The 13,349-nt window shown below is 43.2% G+C and overlaps 1 long non-coding RNA gene across 3 annotated transcripts; it reads left to right on the top strand.

The window, feature by feature from the left end:
* The first annotated feature begins 30 nt into the window (after positions 1-30).
* On the top strand, positions 31-11,832 carry LOC138990234 (uncharacterized). Of its 3 annotated transcripts, XR_011466357.1 has the most exons (3): positions 31-130; positions 7,577-7,706; positions 11,371-11,832. It is a non-coding gene; the product is annotated as an uncharacterized lncRNA (long non-coding RNA). The 3 variants fall into 3 exon arrangements; XR_011466355.1 differs by having other exon boundaries at positions 7,577-11,832; XR_011466356.1 differs by having other exon boundaries at positions 61-130; positions 3,936-11,832.
* The last annotated feature ends 1,517 nt before the right edge of the window (positions 11,833-13,349 follow it).

Raw genomic sequence — 13,349 nt, 5'->3', positions numbered from 1 at the left:
GAGCCCCGCCCCCTGACGCTCTCTGCGGAAGGCGTGGCCGGAGCTTCCGAGTGCGCTCGGCTCTTTCCGCCGGCCCGCCGCGCGGGAGGCCGACTCCCTGGCCTCTGCTCCAGAGCACTTTTGCTTCCTGGTAAGATGCTCCTGTCGTAATCTTGGGCTCGTCTGCTTTTGGCGCAGGTGAAAGGTGCCTCAGTAGGAACTGACTGACGGCGTTATTTCTTAGGAGCTGGTTTCGTCAAGCGGGCCAAAATAGTGTCAGTGGCCCTGGGTACAGACCACTTTGCTCTGAGCTGAGCTCGCTGGTGCTGTGCCCTGGAGACACCGCACTTTATGACGCGGTTGTGCAGCTCACTGGCTGGCAAGGAGGCTGGAATACAGGAAAGCTAGGGGTTAATGCAGCGCTTCAGAGGCCAAGGGCCAAAATTCAGATGTCTCCATCAAAACTGAGTTTAGTAAGAGGCTTAAAACTCGAGAGAGATAAGCAGAGGGAAAATTAGCAGTTTTCCTTTTGAACAAGTAATAACCTATTAAAAAGGAAATTATTTTATTTGCAGTGGCATCAAAAACTGTAAAGTAATTAGGAATAAAGTTTAAGGAGTTACAAGATCCTGGTGATGAAATAAATCCATTACTCTTGGTGAAAACAAGACTTGAGTAAATGAAAAAAACGTGCCAGATCTTTGGATGAGAAGTCAGGACCAAAAATAGGCCAATTCTTCCCAAGTCAAATTTGAAAATTAGCACAATTGACATCAAAATCCCAAATTCTCTCGAGGGTGACTTAAAAGTAACTAATTTTAAATTTTGTGTAGAGGATCACACGGTTGTGAATGGTCAAGAAAACTCTAAAAAAAGGAGTAATAATAATAAAAAAATTAAACACCAAGCTGTTAGCACAGAAACAGAAATAACCATCAGCAGACTAATAGTACAAATCCAGTTTTTTTCTTTTTTTTAAGATGCTGCTACTGCTAAGTCACTTCAGTTGTGTCCGACTCTGTGCAACCCCATAGATGGCAGCCCACCAGGCTCTGCCATCCCTGGGATTCTCCAGGCAAGAACACTCGAGTGGGTTGCCATTTCCTTCTCTAGTGCATGAAAGTGAAAAGTAAAAGTGAAGTCACTCAGTTGTGTCTGACTCTTCGAAACCCCATGGACTGAAGCCTACCAGGCTCCTCCGTCCATAGGAGTTTCCAGGCAAGAGTACTGGAGTAGGTTGCCATTGCCTTCTCCATTCAAGTAAAATAATAATTAATGATATAGAGTGTACAGAATTACCTTGTATGGGAAATATTTCTCTCAATCTGTTACATATATAATATGTGTGTACATATTATGGACTTGCCTGATGGCTCAGACGGTAAAAAATCTGCCTGCAGTGCAGGAGACCGGGGTTCAATCCCAGGGTTAGGAAGATCCCCTTGAGTAGGAAATGGCAAAAATCCCATGGACAGAGAAGCCTGGCAGGCTACAGTCCATAGGGTCACAAAGAGTTGGACGTGACTGAGTGACTAACACTTTCACACTACACTTCATGCTTAAATATAATTCCCCAAGCAAGAGTTCAATGATACATGAACCAAGAACATCCAGATGTTCAAGCTGGATTTAGAAAAGTCAGAGGAACCAGAGATCAAATTGCCAACATCCGTTGGATCATAGAAAAAGCAAGACAGTTCCAAAAAAACATTTACTTCTGCTTTATTGACTATACAAAAGCCTTTGACTGTGTGGATCACAACAAACTGAAAAATTCTTAAACAGATGGGAATACCAAACCACTTTACCTGCCTCCTAAGAAATCTGTATGCAGATCAAGAAGCAACAATTAGAACTAGACATGGAACAATGGATTGGTTTCAAATTGGGAAAGGAGTACATCAAGGCTGTATATTGTCACCCTGCTTATATAACTTATTTGCAGAGTACATCATGCTAAATGCCGTGTTACTTTGCTGACAAAGGTCCATCTAGTCAAAGCTATGGTTTTTCCAGTAGTCATGTATGGATGTGAGAGTTGGACCATAAAGAAAGTTCAGTACCAAAGAATTGATGCTTTGAACTGTGGTGTTGGTGAAGACTCTTGAGAGTCCCTTGGACTACAAGAAGATCAAACCAGTCAATCCTAAAGGAAAATCAGCTCTGAGTATTCGTTGGAAGGACTGATGCTGAAGCTCCAATACTTTGGCCACCTGATGCAAAGAACTGACTTATTGGAAAAGACCCTGATGCTGGAAATGATTGAAGGTGGGAGGAGAAGGGGACAACACAGGATGAGATGGATGGCATCACCAACTCAACAGACATGAGTTTCAGTAACCTCTGGGAGTTGGTGAAGGACAGGGAAGCCTGGCATGCTGCAGCCCATGGGGTCTCAAAGAGTCATATACAACTGAGCGACTGAACTAAATATATCTGGAATGAGGGCCATTTGATGTTAAAGTTAGTTATTTCTTGGTAGTTGATATATTGGTTTCCTAGAGCTTTCTTGCCTGGAGAATTCCAGGGATGGGGGAGCCTGGTGGGCTGCCGTCTATGGGGTTGCACAGGGTCGGACACGACTGAAGCGACTTAGTAGTAGTAGTAGTAGTAGAGCACCGCAGTCAGACTGGTGGCACAAAGCAACAGAAACTTAGTCGCTTGTGGCTCTGGGGTCTAGCTGTCCAAACTCAAGATGTTGGCAAGGTTGGTTCTTTTGGAGCCTCGGAAGAAGACTATATACCCCGCCTCTGCCTTAGTTTCTGGTAGTCGCATGCTTTCTTTCCTTGGCTTTTCAGTCTCAGTCTCTGCCCTCACATGGCATTCACTGTGCATCTGTTCTTTCTCCATGTGTGCTGAGTTGTGCTCTTTGTGACTCCATGGACTGTAGCCCACCAGCCTCCTCTGTCCATGGGACTTCCTAGGCAAGAATACTGGAGTGGGTTGCCATTTCCTTCTCCCGGGGATCTTTCTGACCCAGGAATTGAATCCGTGTCTCTTGTGTCTTCTGCATTGGCAGGCGGATTCTTTACCACTGTACCACCTGGGAAGCCCAGGTTCCCTTCTTATGTTAGTACTAATTCTTTTAATTAGGACCCACCCTAAGAAGGAAATGGCAACCCACTCCAGTATTCTTGCCTGGAGAATCCCACGGACAGAGGAGCCTGGTGGGCTACAGTCCACAGGGTCGCAAAGAGTCAGACATGACTGAAAGACTTCACTAATCCTAAAAGATCTCATGTTAATGTAATTAAATCTGCAAAGATTGCATTTCCAAATAAGTTCACAAATCTAGGTTGACATGAATTTTGGGGGGATACTGTTCAATCTAAGACAGCTGGGTTTTTAAAACAACCTAATTTTTCTGCATGTCATAAATTCTTTATGATTAGTACATGATACTTTACAAAAAGAATAAAGGAATGCGTCTTTTTTTAAAACTGTGAGAAACTCCACAATCTATCATAAGGGTGATGCTTTAATTTAGTGGGAAAAGATGGGTTATTAATAAATGCTACTGGCATAATTAAAGTAAAAACATTAAAAATACAGTTAATTTAGATTTTTGCATCATGTGCTGTGCTTAGTCACTCAGTCATGTCTTACTGTTTATGACCCCATGGATGGTAGCCTGTCAGGCTTCTCTGTCCATGGGGATTCTCCAGGCAAGAATACTGGAGTGGTTGCCATGCCCTCCTCCAGAAGATCTTCCCAAGCCAGGGATCGAACCTAAGTCTCCCACATGGCAGGTGGATTTTTTACCATCTGAACTACCAAGGAATGCCTTTGCATCATAACAGAAAGCAAATTAAGATGGATTGAAATCTAAATATATAGGAAAGCATAAAATATCACTCTTAAATAATTATATGAGACATAAAATACGTAACTATGAAGCAATGGTTTTACCACCTAGAGATTTGTTTTTAATATAAAATCCTGTGTCCTTTTCCCAGAGATTCTCATAGAGTGCTTGGACCCAAGAGTCTGCATTTTTAGTGAGCACCCTACATGCTTCTCTTAGAGGCACTCCATCAAGAACAGTTTAAGAAAAAAAAACTGGAAAATAAAAGTGGATCAGAGCCACTCAATACTGGGAACTTGTCTCTGAGGATGCACTGAACCAATGAGGGACAAACAAAGTTTCAGCATTGCACACTCCATGAACTTACATGCAGAGAAACAAAGGTCAGCATCATATCAGACTTCTTACCGGAAACCATGCATAGTAGAAGACCTTGGGGTGACATATTCAGAGTTTTGAAAGAAAAAAAAACAAAAAACAAAAAACAATGACCTAGAATTTTGTATCCAGCACAATTATCCTTCAAAAGTAAAAGAGAAATACAGATCTCTGAGAAGCAAAAGTAGACCTGCCTTGCAAGAAACAGTTTTTAAAGTTCTTCAGAGAGAAGGAAAGGGTCAGATAAGGGTCAGAAACTCAGATCTACATAAAGAAAAGAAGAGTCAGAGAAGAAATAGTGAAGAATCTTAGATCAGCCTTGGAAAGCCTTACTGTTAATGGTGCTGTTATCTGAACCCCATACTCCTGGAAAACAGTGACAATTAAGAGATTTCTCATACTTTATGTTGGGAGAAAAAGCTCACTGCAAGGAACCTGTCTCCCCCATAAGACTAAATGAGACTTAACAGGAGTACCTTGATTACTTATGAAAAGGTCAGACACAGACCCTCCAAATTTCCGTGCTTTAGCTCTTAAATGAGCTGAACTATTTTGTCCCCACTGATCAATGGAAGCAAATGTGTGTTAGTCAAACTTTGGTTAAACTTCTGTCACGACATATTTTGAAAGGGCTACTATTCCCCCCACCCCCAGCCAAACAAGGGGATTTTTCTCCCATCTTCCCCATGAAAACCTGATGGGGATGCTGGACATGAAATCCATGAAAACGTGGGGATCCTTGCTTAGTCTGTAGCCCATCGTCAGCGTCTAGCAGTGTGCTGTGGGAGCCACGAAAGCCCTGCTCCTGGTCCCAGAGCTTCTGCTGTGCGGTCCTGTGTGCTTGGTCCTCACCTGTCTGTAGTTTTCAGGGTGTTAGTTTATCCCAAGACCTCAGTTCTCTGATCACATCAGATCAGTTGCCCAGTCGTGTCCAACTGTTTGCGACTCCATGAATCGCAGCACACCAGGCCTCCCTGTCCATCACCAACTCCCGGAGTTCACTCAGACTCACGTCCATCGAGTCAGTGATGCCATCCAGCCATCTCATCCTCTATCATCTCCTTCTCCTCTTGCTCCCAATCCCTCCCAGCATCAGAGTCTTTTCCAATGAGTCAACTCTTCACATGAGGTGGCCAAAGTACTGGAGTTTCAGCTTTAGCATCATTCCTTCCAAAGAAATCCCAGGGCTGATCTCCTTCAGAATGGACTGGTTGGATCTCCTTGCAGTCCAAGGGACTCTCAAGAGTCTTCTCCAACACCACAGTTCAAAAGCATCAATTCTTCAGCTCTCAGCCTTCTTCACAGTCCAACTCTCACATCCATACATGACCACTGGAAAAACCATAGCCTTGACTAGACAGACCTTTGTTGGCAAAGTAATGTCTCTGCTTTTGAATATGCTGTCTAGGTTGGTCATAACTTTCCTTCCAAGGAGTAAGCGTCTTTTAATTTCATGGCTGCAGTCACCATCTGCAGTGATTTTGGAGCCCAGAAAAGTAAAGTCTGACACTGTTTCCACTGTTTTCCCATCTATTTTCCATGAAGTGATGGGACTGGATGCCATGATCTTGGTTTTCTGAATGCTGAGCTTTAAGCCAACTTTTTCACTCTCCACTTTCACTTTCATCAAGAGGCTTTTGAGTTCCTCTTCACTTTCTGCCATAAGGGTGGTGTCATCTGCATATCTGAGGTTATTGATATTTCTCCCAGCAGTCTTGATTCCAGCTTGTGCTTCTTCCAGTCCAGTGTTTCTCATGATGTACTCTGCATAGAAGTTAAATAAACAGGGTGACAATATACAGCCTTGACGTACTCCTTTTCCTATTTGGAACCAGTCTGTTGTTCCATGTCCAGTTCTAACTGTTGTTTCCTGACCTGCATACAAATTTCTCAAGAGGCAGATCAGGTGGTCTGGTATCCCATCTCTTTCAGAATTTTCCACGGTTTATTGTGATCCACACAGTCAAAGGCTTTGGCACAGTCAATAAAGCAGAAATAGATGTTTTTCTGGAACTCTCTTGCTTTTTCCATGATCCAGCAGATGTTGGCAATTTGATTTCTGGTTCCTCTGCCTTTTCTAAAACCAGCTTGAACATCAGGAAGGTCACGGTTCACATATTGCTGAAGCCTGGCTTGGAGAATTTTGAGCATTACTTTACTAGAGTGTGAGATGAGTGCAATTGTGCGGTAGTTTGAGCATTCTTTGGCATTGCCTTTCTTTGACTTTCAGTTTGTACAGGGCTTCGCTGGTAGCTCAGACGGTAAAGAATCTGCTTACAATACAGGAAACCTGGGTTTGATCCCTGGGTTGGAAAGATCCCCTGGAGAAGGAAATGGCAACCCACTCCAGTCCTCTTGCCTGGAAAATCCCATGGACAGAGGAACCTGGTGGGCTACAGTCTGTGGGGTTGCACAGAGTCGGACATGACTGAGGGACTAACACTTTCAGTTCATGCAGCTCTTTTCTTGTTCTGAGAGATGGAGACATGACTTCCAAGCTTTTTGTTTTGTTTTTACACTTAATTGTTTTAACTCCCACAAAAATCATATACCAGTAACCTAGGAATTCACCTGTTCCTTTCAGATAATACAGCCTTAAAAAAATGTGAGTGAGATGTGACTCATATCTGGATTTCTTTTCCCTATGTAGCGTGAACAATCTTTTCTTAAAAAGATTCCCCAAAAGAGTCCCAGAAATTAGTGTTTCAGTACCAGCCTGTTCCTAGTTAGCCATTTTTTTTTTTTAAGAATGGCCTACTCCCTCCTTTCTTTACTTTTTGTCTTCAGTTATTAAATGTAAACTCAGCCATTTTATGTAAGTGCCTTTGTGGGGTTTATAGGCACGGGGGATTCGCGTTTATTGGCAAGTCATCCTGCCTCAGGAACTGTGCTCAGTGCTCCTCAAGCTTGAAGGTGCACTGGAAGCTGCTGGGGCTCCAGCTTAAATGCTCGTGCTGGCTCAGTTGGTCCAGGGTGGGGCCTGAGTGTCAGCATTCCTCACTGGGTGATGCCTGGTTGCTGGTCTGTGACTGCATTTGCCTTGGCTAATCCCTGCTCACATATAAGTATCGGGAGACTGGAGAGGTGAAAGGGCTTTTGCACAGCTTCACAGCTGCTCCTGAAGCACACAGGCATCAGGAGTTGCAGCCCGTGGGCTTCAGTGATTGTGGCTCCCGAGCTCTAGAGGACAGGCTCCAGAGTTGTGGTGTGTAATCGTAGTGACTCCACTGCACGTGGGATCTGCCCACATCAGGGATAGAACCTGTGTCTCCTGCATTGGCAGGCGGATTCTTTACCACTGAGCTGCCAGGGAAGTCCAGTTCTGTTGTTTTCAACCGCAAATTTTGAGGTAATTGGTTACAGCAGCCATAGGGAACTAACAGAAACACTTAATACAGTATCTTGGTTTTCCAGGTCTCTGAATGTGTCTGTACCTGCCAGGCATTTCAGGGGCTGCCGAGAACACTTGACACCAACACAAGCCCTCATCCTGCTTTGTTTACTTGGCTTAATTAGAAGAAAAAAAGATGTTTACATTATGAAAGTAAGTCAGCCTTATTGTACTTTAGAGCAGAGAAGCCTCTGGTTTGCTTTTGTTTTCAAATACTTTTAAAGTACAGCTCTGTTCTTCAACAACAACAAAAAATTTCTCTCCAGGGGAAAAAAAAATCTTGTATACGTGTGATTAATTGCCAAGATATTTGCTTGAGTACTGTGCTGCTATGCTTTTGAACTGTGGTGTTGGAGAAGACTCTTGAGAGTCCGTTGGACTGCAAGGAGATCCAACCAGTCCATTCTAAAGGAGATCAGTCCTGGGTGTTCTTCGGAAGGAATGATGCTAAAGCTGAAACTCCAGTACTTTGGCCACCTCATGCGAAAAGTTGACTCATTGGAAAAGACTGTGATGCTGGAAGGGATTGGGGGCAGGAAGAGAATGGGACGATAGAGGATGAGATGGCTGGATGGCATCACCGACTCGATGGACGTGAGTCTGGGTGAACTCCAGGAGTTGGTGATGGACAGGGAGGCCTGGCATGCTGCAGTTCATGGGGTCACAGAGTCGGACACGACTGAGCGACTGAACTGAACTGAACTGTGCTGCTAAGCAAGTGTTTATCTGAAAATCTTGTGACACTTAAAAAAGAAAAACTTCTTGGGCTAGCCTTATAATTTGTTCCTCTGTGCTGCAGAAAGTTAAAATTCAGAACCAAGTTTTATTTCATTTCTCTTCTCAATCAAGTGCAGCCTTTTGGCTTTAGTTGGACTTGAAGATAAAATAGACTAGGAATAAATTTTACCTCTTTGCTCTCCATTTAAAAATCCATAGTAGTGGAGGAAAAATAGTATTCATTTTTATGCTGCTGCAACAAGCCACCCCAAAACTTTGGCCTAAAAGAACCATTTTATCATGCACAGAGATTCTGTGTACAGTGGGAGGTGCCATCCAACCCATCTCATCCTCTTAAGACAGAGGACGAGATGGGTGGGATGGCATCACTGACTCAAGGGACATTGAGTTTGAGCACACTCCGGGAGATGGTAAAGGAAGGGGAAGCCTGGTGTGCTACAGCCCATGGGTTGGTTAAAACTCAGACATGACTGAGTGACTGAACAACAACAACAGTGGAAATGGCTTGTCTCTGCTCCAGGTTGTCTGGGGGCTCAGTTGGGAAGGTTCAGTGGCAGAAAGCAGAAGGGGGACCATGACTTGACGGCCAGGGGCATCTGGAAACTCAGCTACATCACCTACCTGTGGCCTGGGCACACCGTGGGGCCTCATGCCAGCTCGGTGCTCCCAGTGTCAGTGACCCAAGAGAACGAGTGAGGCAGAAACTACCCAAGCTTTTTCTCAACGTGACTTCCAAAGCCATGCCATCGCTTCTACTGTATTCTGTTTGTAACCATTGAGTCACCAGGGTTGGTGCAGATTTCAGGGGAAGAGGCCTCTTTCTGAGGGCTCACAGAATGTGCAGGTGTGTTTAAAAATCATCACCATACCCTTTACAAATAAATGTTTCAAAGAACATTAATGAAAGTAGTGCTGCATTCTAGATGGAAGATACTCTCAGGCTTCTGTTTGATTTTGAGTAAGATTTTGCAGCTCTCTAGCCCTTGCTGTCCTCAACTGCAGGATGCAGAGCTGTACTAGGTAGGTCCCCAGCTCCTCTGCAGAGCTGTGGTTTTATAGGTCTTCCTGTAACTGTACCAACTGAAATGGTACAGGTTCCAGTTTGAATTTTACCGCTGATGTTTATCGGTCACATTAGTTTCTGTTGTCTTTCCAGTTTTAGAATATTTTTTAAAAGTCTTTCGCTTAGAGTATCTGCTTTCTTTGCTTTGTGTAGAGTCTTTATTTATGTGCATCCTTCTTTGGGGGTTTCCCTGGTGGCTCAGTGGTAAAGAAACCCCCATCAATGCAGGAGACACGGGATCGATCTATAGGTTGGGGAAGATCCCCTGGAGAAGGAAATGGCAACCCACTCTGGTATTCTTGCCTGAGAAATCCCATGGACAGAGCCTGGTGGGCTACTGTCCATGGGGTTGCAAAGACATGACTTAGCAACTAAGCAACAAAAGTAAGTATAATATTTACAAAAGTAGCCAATGAAACAAGAACTGTTGTTGTTTGTCACTAAGTCATGTCCGACTCTTTCCAACCCCATGGACCATAACCTGCCAGGTTCCTCTGTCCATGGGATTTCCTAGGCAAGAATGCTGGAGTAGGTAGTCAGTCCCTTCTCCAGGGGATCTTCCTGACCCAGGGATTGAACTCAGGCCTCCTGTATTGCAAGCAGATTCTTTACTGTCTGAGCCACCAGGAAAAGCCCCTTATTTCCTCTTGTTCCTGCCTTTATCCCCCTCACCTGCATGGTTAATTTCTTCTTTCTCCTGGGTTACTTCGTCAGTGTGCAAAGATACTGAATTAACTTCCATGGGGAAGAACAAAAATGCGAGTGCCTGCTTATGCACACTTCTCAAACAGCCTCCATGTCTTGTAGAAATAGCTTTACCCTTACTCCTTCTGCCCTGAACTCTCTTCAGCTGAAAGCCTCTACTGCAAGAGCACTTGTCCATGTCACTAATGACCCCGAGCTCACGGAACCCAACCGTCCATTTGCAGTCTTGACCTTAGTCACCACTCACATCCTGCCGTTCTCCTGAAAACACCGAACTGGCTCAGGGCACCGCACCCTCTCCCCCACTGACCATTCCTTTGCATTCTCCCCCAGGCCCTCTGATTATCTTGTCTCCCTTGGAGATCCCACAGGCCCTGTACACCAGCTTTATGCTCCTGACCCTCCCAAACTTGTATTTCCAGCCTGACCTTTTCCCCCGAGGTTCAGACTTGTATATCCAGCCACCTGCTTAATAGCTCCACTTGGAGAGGTCCTAAGAATTTCAGCCGGAACCTGTTCAGAACCAAACTCCTGATTCCTGATGTTCCTTACGGAACCTTCATGCGTCTCCAGTTCATCCCACCTCAGCTGTTCCAGCCATACCTCTTCCTCTCCTGTGTGTCCAGTCAGTCACCAAGTCCTGTGAGCTCCAGCTCAGCTTCACAGATTGAATCTGGTCCTGTGCTGGCTCACGTGGTCAGTTTTCCACACAGCTGCGAAGGCGCGCGTTTAAGTGATGTGAATCAGAGCACACTTCCTACACACAGAACCTTCATCAACAGCCGCTTCCTTGATAGCTCAGTTGGTAAAGAATCCACCTGCAATGCAGGAGACCAAGGTTCGATTCCTGGGTCAGGAAGATCCCCTGAAGAAGGGATAGGCTACCCACCCCAGTATTTTTGGGCTTCCCTTGTGGCTCAGCTGGTAAAGAATCTGCCCACAATGTGGGAGACCTGGGTTCCATCCTTGGGTTGGGAAGATCCCGTGGAGAAGGGAAGGGCTACCCACTCCAGTATTCTAGCCTGGAGAAGTCCATGGACTGTACAGTCCATGGGGTCACAGAGTCAGACATGACTGAGTGACTTTCACTTGCACTTTGATCCACAGCTGCAAAGAGCCCCCTGCCACTCTAAATCTCTGAACTTGTGCTTGTTGATCTCTGTCCAGCTGCCTTGGCCTCACCTCCCCCACCCCGGTCCTGCCCTGGGGCCTTTGCACTGGCTGCTTCTCTACCCCCGGACTTTCACAGGTTTATTTCCTCACTACATCTGGGGCTCTGTGCATCATTCACGTTCCCTTTGCTCCTTTCAGGCGTGCTGAGACCTCAGGCCTCCCGGACACTTCTGATCCTGTCCGTAAAGTTTCTCTCCTGCCCCTTCTTCCACGCTGTCGCTCCACCCTCTGCCTTGTGTCCTCCTGCTGATCACAGTGCCTTCACTGTTGTGCCTGTGACTTCACCAGAAGCTTCCAAAGGCAAGGCTCCCGTGCATCTCATTTATGCCGTGTTCTTTGTGCCTCAACGGTGCCCAGAACGTACTATTTGCTCAGTCAAGATTGGTTGAATGAATAAAGGAATGAATGAATAGAAATGCAGAAACAAGCTGTGTTTATTTATAATTTTATTGATATAATGAAGGTGGTATTATACAACAGCAAATAAATGATATTTATTGGTACTGGGATGATTAGCTAACTAACCACTTGGGGAAAAATAAATTTCATGTCCTACCTGTTTTGTGTATGAATAAATCAATAAATATAAGGTGAATTAAAGTCTTTAATGTTTTTATGTCTTATGCACCTAGACACACATTTTCTTTTTTATTCATATTTTAAATATTTTAAAGGTAAAAAATGAAACTGTAATAGTGCTTTAAGGATTTTTATTTTCTTACATGTATATTTTGGGTGATTGTCAAAATGTGACTCTGAGGAAAAAATGGTAAGAGAAAATATTTCTAATTTTAATAAATAAGAATTTAAAGAGTCTTTATGATGAAAGTTTTAAAAGAATGTTTAAAATTAAATGATCTGGTAAAAAAGATTTCAACACATGTTGTAAAGACCAAATAGCCTTAAAATATAAAAAGAGCTTATAATTCAATAACAAAAGTGAATATCCCAGTAAGGAAAGGGCATAAATTTCACTAAAGAATGAAAGACAGATATTAACATTGTCACTAATAAGTAAAGACTCATACATTTAAACATTAAATGATTCTATTTTTTTACCATATACTGAAGATTTTTTAAAATGCTGACATCAACAATTATTTTACTGGTAGGGGAAAATGTATTCCTGCTCACTGCAAGTTTAAAACAGTGCAACTTTTCTGGACAATAATTTGCACTACTAAATTTTTTTTAAAAATGCAAGCCAATCAAGCTCAAATGTATACTTCTTGGAATTGTTTGTAATAGTTAAAAATAAAAACAGGAATACAGCATAAATGTTCAAAAAGAAGGGGGTTACGAGATAACAATATATATCCATATAATATATATCCAATGAAATAGAATGAAATCACCATGAATACTGATATAGATGTATAATATTCATATGGAAATACCTCATATATAGTAAATAAATGGTTGAAAAACAGTGATAATATTGTTCAATTTTTGTTAATTTTTGTGTTTACATGCTTATTATATGATAATCATAGCAAAATAAGTATGCTATTACAATAAAAATAGTATTATCAGTAGGAAAAATAGGAATTACTAAAGATTAATTTACAGTTTTTAAATTAAAAAAATGAAATGTAAATAGGACATTTAAAAGGGAAGTAAAATATGAAAATTTATCATAAGTGCACAAGAGGAAAATACCAGTTGGTAATTGGCACACTTGCTTTATCTTTTTTCTACACACATAATATAAAAATATGCTCTTGTTGAAAATATTCAAATGGTAAAGTACTCGCCTGCCACCACAAGAGATATAAGAGATGTGGGTTCGACCCCTGGGTTGAGAAGATCCCCTGGAGGAGGGCATGGCAACCCACTCCAGTGTTCTTGCCTGGAGAATCCCATGGACAGAGGAGCCTGGGAGGCCCCAGTCCACAGGGCTGCTAAGAGTCGGACACGACTGAAGCGGCTTAGCACGCGGCACACGTGGATAAGACGGTCTCCCTCAGTACTTTTCCCACAGAGATAATGTCTATTATATTTGTTGCATACACCTCTAGATGTTTTCCTGTATTTATCAAATATATTATTTGTTTACTTTTTTAAATGACTTAACCACATGTCTTTGGAGTTTTGGTCTGTCAATAAAGTAGAGATTT

The sequence above is a fragment of the Bos mutus genome, chromosome 12 (genome assembly GCF_027580195.1).
Source record: "Bos mutus isolate GX-2022 chromosome 12, NWIPB_WYAK_1.1, whole genome shotgun sequence".
In the NCBI taxonomy this organism is placed as follows: Eukaryota; Metazoa; Chordata; class Mammalia; order Artiodactyla; family Bovidae; genus Bos; species Bos mutus.
The sequence above is the reverse complement of the archived record's forward strand: the minus strand, read 5'-3'. Positions and strand labels throughout refer to the sequence as shown.